This window comes from Gallinula chloropus (assembly GCF_964237585.1).
Source record: "Gallinula chloropus genome assembly, chromosome: Z".
In the NCBI taxonomy this organism is placed as follows: Eukaryota; Metazoa; Chordata; class Aves; order Gruiformes; family Rallidae; genus Gallinula; species Gallinula chloropus.
This window is the reverse complement of record NC_140089.1, coordinates 59,781,016-59,789,679: the sequence shown is the minus strand read 5'-3', so window position 1 is coordinate 59,789,679 and position 8,664 is coordinate 59,781,016. Positions and strand designations below refer to the sequence as shown.

At 46.8% G+C, this 8,664-nt stretch overlaps 1 pseudogene across 1 annotated transcript; it reads left to right on the top strand.

Annotated features, from left to right (window-relative positions):
• Positions 1–1,663: 1,663 nt before the first annotated feature.
• Positions 1,664–2,937, top strand: LOC311203493 (lipid droplet-regulating VLDL assembly factor AUP1-like; annotated as a pseudogene). The gene has a single exon. The product of its transcript is annotated as a lipid droplet-regulating VLDL assembly factor AUP1-like (transcript).
• Positions 2,938–8,664: the final 5,727 nt, after the last annotated feature.

Below are 8,664 nucleotides of genomic sequence, written 5' to 3'. Positions count from 1 at the left end.
TGGTTTGCATTTTGATTTTTTTGGGGTCGATTGGGTGGGTTTTCCTGTTGCTTTTGGGGGGGGTTTGTGGGTTTGGTTTTTTTTTTCCGGTTCTCCCATTCTGGTTAAAGGATAATCCAACAAAAGCAACCACCACCTCACCAAAAAATACCAACACCCACCCACCCCCTCCCACCCCCCCCCAGGTTATTTTTGTTTGTATGCCTCTGTGTCAGAGAGGCACTGTGGAGGCTAGTGAATATTTGATAAGTCCTCTGAGTTTAAATTTACTGTATAAAGTTTAAACTCCATCTCCTTGAGTTTTTACATGTAATTTGAATATGTTCAGTCATTAATGATCTCTGGACTCAAATGGTGACTTGGGCTATCCAGCCTAGCCAGCTGGAAAGGGAGCAAACGTACCCATCCCAACTGCAGCAGACTGTCTTGTGCAAAGAGATGATCTCCCAAGTACACACACACGTGTTCCCGTGAGCCACTTATGCCCCACACTGTAGTGAAGTGGCATGCGTGTTGCTGAGCCTGTGTTTGCACTAATGACTGGGATGGTTTGTTCTGTCAGCACAGTAGCACAGTTCCCTGTCTGGCTTTAAATACCCTTTCTGAAAGAGAGCTGTTGCCTTTTAAAGGTTTTTGCCCCTCTATGTATGCTGCTCCATGCGGGCCGGGCAGGTGGCTGTGGGGAAGATGGCCGTGGGTGTCGGGCACCCCTAAGGCACTGTGACGGAAAGGCACTGGACCACAGGTTTTTAAAATAGAATTAATAGTAATTTATTTAAAAAAGAATGCAAATTCAGTAAGTCACTTGCAGGTTATTGTTGGATACAATGGGGAATTCACTATTGCAGTTTGGAAGTATGACCACACTGATTACAATCACAAAGATCCACAAAATACTCTACTGCCAACACAACACACAATAAAATGATCCGCAGCAGAGTCACAAACCCCACGGTTACACTCCCCGTAGGCAACTCACAAAATACTCTTATTACAACCGCTGTAGCTTCCCTAAAACACACGATCACAGCTCACAAGCACGCAAAATATTACCCATACGTTAGTCACTCAGAACGACACACTTAAAACATATCAAATAGTCACTTACCCCGTCTCTCAGGTAAGGGTTCCCAATACGTTACCTCAGCAAGCCGGCCGGCTAAGGGGGAAGGGTCTCCTCCTAACGTTGGAGGAACGGCTCCCCCTTACGAGCCCGAATGCCAGGGCTTTTATTTGGTTCATTTTGCTGATGTGTGTGACAGGATGCAGGGCTGGGCCTGACATCTTCGGCCCTATCTCTTGCATATTCCCATTGTCTTGGCCCATTGAAACCAAATGGGGACCCTTAGGGCTTGTCAAACGGTTTGAGTAGTGGTTTGATTGGGACTCAGGACATATGTTTGTGGAAGGAAGACAAGGCTTAGCAAGGCTCCATGCAGGTTTTTTCAGGTTCTGTGAAGTGCCCACTTCAGTCTGTTTACAACACAACTCAAGTCGGAGCCATCTACACAGCTCCCCATAAGGTGTCTCCGCAGATAAAGAGCTTAAAAGCAGCCCAAGACTGAGTTGTGTATTACAACTCCCCGTAGGCCGCCTGCTCTGCCTAGGCACTACTGAAACCTGTGTGTGTAGCTCAGCCTTACAGGCACCAGCTGCGGTGGGGATGGAGACTCCTGCAGCCCTGAGCCCTGGGCAGCTCTTCGATTTGCACTGGTTTCCCAGGTTCCTGCTTCTGGCCCTGCTACTCTACGCACCTGTGGGGCTCTGCCTGCTCATCATGCGCTTCTTCACAGGCATACACGTCTTTCTGGTCAGCTGAGCCCTGCCTGACAGCGTGCTGCAACAGTTCATTGTACGTATAGTGTGCTCAGTGCTGGGCTTATTTGTGCGGCCAAGTGATCCCCAGCTTCATGACGTCAATGTAAGGGTGTATATCACCAACCACATGACACAATTTGATCACAACATCATCAAACTTCTGATGTCATGTAATACACCTACTTTGAACGGTGCCCCTGGCTTCATCTGCTGCTCACAGGGATGGAGCTGGAAATAACAGGAAGCCGAGCTGAGCTGGTGGATTTCTCGAAGGTTTATTCATCCCACAGAGAAGACCCACCGCTGCTGCTGTTCCTGGAAGAAGCTGCCACCAACAGCCAGGCCAGCTTGCTCTGCTTCAGCTCTTGGCCGTTCACAATCTTGGATGTAGTACAGACAGTTGTGCTACAAGTTCAGAGGCCTTTGATCACTGAGTGTGGCTGACTCCTCCTGGATTACAGAGCTGGTCTGGACCTTCTTTGTTCCCTTCACAATTTATCAAGGTGGATGCCGTCTGTCCCCAGAAGAGCTGAAGAACTGAGTGAGGATTTTGCGCTCCAAGTTCAGGAGCTTTTGGCTATGGATCTGGGTGTGGTATCCACATGGCTCACTGCAGCAGATAAAAATGAACACATGAAGAGGCTGAGACACATATCGCTTTTCCCCTTTGACCCAGCCTCAAGCCAGACCCTGGCAGCCAGGCCCAGGGTGCCTTCCAGTCTGACTGGTGTTGCTCCTGAGGACATGTGGATCACAGCAACAGCTCAGCAGGTCAAGGAGGTGCTGCCCCATGTGCCTCTGGAAGTCGTCAGGATTGAGCTGGCCCAAACCAACTGTGTGGATACCACCATTGCCAACTTGCTGAAGGGGAGGGTGCCCTTATTCCCTGAAAGTAGAGAGGCAAGTACTGACCTGCCTGTTCCATCTACCTCCCAGGCTGCTTCTGGCATCCAGCGCTCTGTAGCTGTACCTTCCTCGAAGCCAGCTACAAAGCAATTTGCAAAGCCCCCTGTGGAGCGGCGTCTGTCCTTGCAGGAGTGGAAACGAGCGACGTACAACTACGCAGGGAGGAGGTTCGCTGAGACGCACGGCGCTGCGCGGGCCAGCGGCAGCCCCTGAGCGGGCGCCGGCGGCGAGACGGGCCCCGAAGCGCTCGTGCTCGCGGAGGCCGGGGCGGGGCCTCCCCTGGCGGCAGAAATAAACGGCGGCAGCCAAGGTTCATGAGGAAATGATTAGCGACCTACTTGGCCAGTTAGACACCTACAAATCAATGGGGCCAGATGGGTGCTGAGAGAGCTAGCAGATGTGCTTGCCAAACCCCTTTCCATCATCTATCAGAAATCCTGGCAGACTGGGGAAGTTCCACTCGACTGGAGGCTGGCAGATGTGACACCCATATGTAAGAACAGCTGGAAGGAGGATCCGGGGAACTACAGGCCTGTCAGTCTGACCTCAGTCCCGGGGAAGATCAGGGAGAGGGTCGTCTTGGGAGCTATCATGCAGCACGTGAGTGATGGCCAGGGGATCAGGTCTAGTCAACATGGGTTTACAAAAGGTAGATCCTGTCAAACTAACCTGATCACCTTCTATGACAAGGTGACCCGCTTAATGGACAAGGGGAAGGCTGTGGATGTGTCTACCTGGACTTCAGTAAAGCCTTTGACACGGTTTCTCACAGCATTCTGACTGAGAAACTGGCTGCCACTGGCCTTGACAGGTGGACCCTCAGCTGGGTTAAAAACTGGCTGGATGGACGGGCCCAAAGGGTGCTGGTGAAGGGAACCAAATCCAACTGGAGGCCAGTCATGAGTGGCATCCCCCAGGGCTCAGTCGTGGGTCCAGTTTTGTTCAACATCTTTATCAATGACTTCAATGAAGGGATTGAATGCTTCCTTGGTAAGTTTGCAGATGACACTAAGGTGGGAGGAAGTGTTGATCAGCCTGAGGGTAGGGAGGCTCTTCAGAGGGATCTGAACAGATTGGTTCGATGGGCTGAGACCAAAGGGATGAGGTTTAACAAGGCAAAGTGTACAGTGCTGCATGTGGGACATAACAACCCCATGCAGCGCTACAGGCTTGGGAGAGACTGGCTGGAGAGCTGTCAGGCAGAGGCGGCCTTTGGAGTTTTGATTGACTGCAGACTGAATATGAGTCAGCAGTGTGCCCAGGTGGCCACGAAGGCCAATGGCATCATGGCTTGTATCAAAAATAGTGTGGCCAGTAGGTCTAGGGAGGTGATTGTGCCCCTGTACTCGGCATTGGTGAGGCCGCACCTCGAATACTGTGTCCAGTTCTGGGCTCCTCACCGTAAGAAGGACAGTGAGGTCTTCAAGTGAGTTCAGAGAAGGGCAACCAGGCTGGTGAAGGGGCTGGAGGGCAAATTCTATGAGGAGCAGCTGAGGGAGCTGGTGATGTTTAGCCTGGAGAAGAGGAGGCTGAGGGGAGACCTTATTATTGCCTACAACTACCTGAAGGGAGGTTGTAGAGAGGTGGGCGATGGTCTGGAGTGCTGTGTCCAGATCTGGGGCCTGCAGTACAAGAGCTGTTGGAGAGGGTTCAGAGGAGCCACAAAGATGATCAGAGGGCCGGAGCACCTCCCCCTACGAAGAGAGGCTGAGGGAGCTGGGCTTGTTCAGCTTGGAGAAGAGAAGGCTGCGGAGAGACCTCATTGCAGCCTTCCAGTACCTGAAGGGAGCGTACAAACAGGAGGGGAATCAACTTTTTAAAAGAGTAGAGAATGGCAGGACAAGGGGGAATGGATTAAAACTAAAGGAAGGACGCTTTAGATTAGATATTAGGGGGAAGTTCTTTACAGAGGGAGTGGTGAGGTGCTGGAACAGGCTGCCCTGAGAGGTGGTGGATGCCCCATCCCTAGAGGCGTTCAAGGCCAGGTTGGATGGAGCCCTGGGCAACTTTGTCTAGATCATGCCTGGAGGTTGGTGGCCCTGCCTGTGGCAGGGGGATTGGAGCTGTATGATTTTTGGGTCCCTTCCAACCCAGACCATTCTATGATTCTGTGATTAGCAAACCAACAGCAGTATTCTGTAAACAAGTAGGATGCATTGCAGGACTGCATTGTACTCTAGTTAAGCTTTTGGTCTTTATTTGAAATAAAGCATTGGACCATAACTTAGAACTTGACTTCCTGAGAAAAATAAGCTTTAGGATACAGCTTTTATATCTTTACCACAGTTTTGTATGAAGTACCTCTTTGGATCTTGGGACCCAATAGCCATTTTGATACTCTACAGGTATTATTCAGTGGGTCTTCCCCAGTTAAAACAGCATTCTGCATTTCTGTATATGAAGAACATATTAGAGACCTGTAAAGTATAAGACTCAATAAGATCAGGCCTTTGTCTGTGTTTTGTGTTGCTAAAACATCCAATGCATTAGCATTCTTCAGAATATTTAGAGCAAAACTTGCAGGAGTAGGTTCTGCTGGTAATGTACAGACACAACTAATTCCTGGAGGCCAAAGTCTGCATGCCCCCTCACTGACAGCTGTTAACTAGCTGTGGTGGTTTAGCCCTGGCTGGAGGCCAGATGCCCACCAAAGTTGGTCTATTACTCCCCTTTGTAGTTGGACAGGGAGAAAATACATATTGAGAGGCTTAGGAGTCAAGGTAAGGACAGGGAGAGATCATCCTGTCCTCAACGACATGGGCAAAACAGACTCAACACAGAGTGAAGGAAAGAAACTATCTAATTTATTACATTACACTACACAACACAGTGAAACCACAGTCAGATGAGAAGCGCAACCAGATCTTAAAACAACGTGACCAGATCTTAAAACACCTTTCCCCCAGCGCTCTCTTCTTAGCAGACTTTAGTCAGGATTTTGCCCCCTTCTTCCCTCCCGTTGTGGCACAGGGTGGGGGGCACAGACTGGGGAAAATGGGGTTCTCGGTAGAACCTTCCCCCCACCCCTCCATTCTCAGCAGACTTCCCTTTAGTCAAGATTTTTCTCCCTAGGGGGGTAGGCAAGGACTGGGAAAATGGGGTTCTCCATCACTTCTTCATGAGCTATTTTCCTTTTCCAGATCTTAAAACACCTCTACCCCCTGCCCCCCCACCCCTTGTTCCCTTCTTAGCATACTTCACTCCAGTCATAATTTCACTCCCTTCTTCCCCCCCCCCCCCCCATCATGGCACTGGGGTTGCAGGGATTGGGAAAATGGGGGCTTTGGTCAGTTCCTTGCAAGTTGGTTTCCTTTTTGTCGGGGGGGGGGGGGGGAGTGAGGAGGGTAGGGGAGGGTGGGGGGTGGGGGCATTCATTCCACACCCTCCCCATCCTGCACCATGGGGTCCCACCCACAGCAGACAGTCCTCCATGAACTTCTCCAACATGAGTTCTTTCCCACTGGGCTTTATCTCTTCATCAGCTGCCCTGCTGTGGATCACTGCTATGGTGGGCAATAATAAATCACAATGTTTCTCAGTCCCAGCCCTCCATGGGGTCACCAGCCTCCCCCCAGCAAACCTGTCCTGGCGCAAATCTCTCTCTTGCTCATCTCTGTGTCTCTGTTTCTCTTCATGGGCTGCAAGTGCTGGCAGGGGCTTGCTCCAACATGGGTCACAGCATCTTCTCTATGTCTCCACCTGCTCCATCCAGCATGGAGCCTCTCCACGGGCTACAGGTGGGGTCTCAGCCTTTTCCATGGGCTGCAGGGTGGTACACCTGCTCTACCATGGCTTTCTCTGCTGGCTGCAGGGGCATTTTTTCCTCTCAGGCACCTGGGGCGCCTCCTCCCCCACCCTTCCTGGCCTTGGTGTCTGCACAGCTCGTTAAATCTTCTAACTCCCTTCCCCAGTGGCAAAATGCATCTGCCTGCAGGTTTTTTTCTCCTATATGTGATTCACAGAGGTGCTGTGACTATCGCTGATTGGCTCGACCCTGGTCAGCGGAAACTTTGGCCTTGAATTGGCTGATGTTTACAGTCTGGGGCCTGCAGAGCATTCCAGCAGCTCCTTACAGCAGCCATTTTCTGAAGCCCCTGTTCTCTCCCAGCACCCAGCTATGCAAAACTGTAACACTAGCTCAATCTGTAATGTGAAATTATTGTTAATACTGAAATTAATAAGTATGTTATCAGGTCTGTTCACTAGGAACATGACAGCTACTCAACTGAATTGACACTTCAAAATGCTAGTTTCTGAAACAGATTTGCCACTTAGTTCTGTTGCTGCTAAATGAAAAACTGTAGTCTTACTTAAAAGGTCTAAGTTGAAATAATTTTTCCCTCAAAGTAGTACCACAATATAGAATATCTGGCTATATAAGAACTGAAGCAATTCAGATATGTTTGTAACAAGAAAACAAATTTATTGATTTTTAAAAGACAAGACACAATTTTGTTTTGAAAAACACAAGAAAGCTAGCCTGAGTTCAAGTCTGAAATATTCAGAAAAATCCTACTGTCTTTAGTATGTTCCAGTCATTTTTTTAAACAACACACTAAAAGTTAATATATATTTTTATAATTATAAAAGTTCCCCAGTTATTGTACAGTACACAATACAAATTGCCCACAAACTATTATTTAGCTCCTGCCAGTTTTGAGAGGACATGATATACTAAAAGATTTAGCATTTCTCACAAAAAATCACATCAGGAAATACATATTTACAAAATCAAATACATTATACAAAAAAACCATCACGTTATTCTGTAAAGATGTTTTCTTTAAATAATTAAAAAGTATATTCAACTGTAGTCCAAAAACTGGAAAAGAACATTACATTATCTCACACATACAATCTACAAAAAGTTGCTTACCTCATTTACATAATATATTGATTCAACTGGAAAATAAAAGCTTGAATATGTCCTAGTGTTTCTGTGCTGTGGGACTGAATAATGTAATCTGCCACTTACTAAGTGAAATTTAAATGATGGCACTTAAAAAAAATACAGTATAAAATAATTGCAACAAAGGAAGTTTCCTAGAAGGTAAGAAAGCCCTGAGTGATGATAAAATTACTGATTGGTAGCTCTAGAATTAACCTAATTAAAGTTTACCACCTCAGGCACAATTTTCCAAGTTTTTGAAAGGCACTCAAAGTTTCTTTAACAGCCTCATTGGTTATTAACTGTATATCCAAATTTTCAGTGAAGATGAGTGGAAATGGGCAACTTGCTTTGGTACAAAGTGGTATTTTCCTAGGATATTTTAAAATCATTTACTTGGGTTATTTTAAGATGGATATTTAATGTTTACATACAAGGCAATCACTTTAATATTGTATCGAAGGAAACTTCATTTGGGGAACCCATTAAGTATTCTTTGTGTAAAAAAGGGTCTTGCTGGTATCAGTGTGTCAGAAAGAACCGAACTGAGTTCCTGGTAAATACCGATCCATGCAACGTTGTTCCTCTGAAGTCTAAATTCCTCTTGCCAAGACGTGTTATTTTGGAGCAAAATTAATCAAGAACTGAAAACTTCTGTAAGATGTTTGCACCATAATCAAGAAAGTACTTAAGAATATACAAATAACATTTTCCTGATGTAGATTTAAGTGAGGCTCACTTGATGCTCATTGGCTTGTTCTGGGCCTTTGTTTCTGTAGTGAATTTCAGCCTTAATGAGCAATCTACAAGAACAATTCTTACCAAATATTTAACTACTCAGGGCTTCCAATGCCAAAATTCTATTTTTTTTTTCAACGAGAAAAGGAAAAAAAATCAGAATAAAACAAGAGTTCAAATGATTACTTTCAAACTAAGGCATATTTTACTTTAAACTAACACTAGGCAGTCACTTTGTAAGTGGCTTTTTCTATTTTTTAGTTAAATTGGTAAATTAAACTCAGGTCTACTGGCACATAAAATCACTAGCAGCA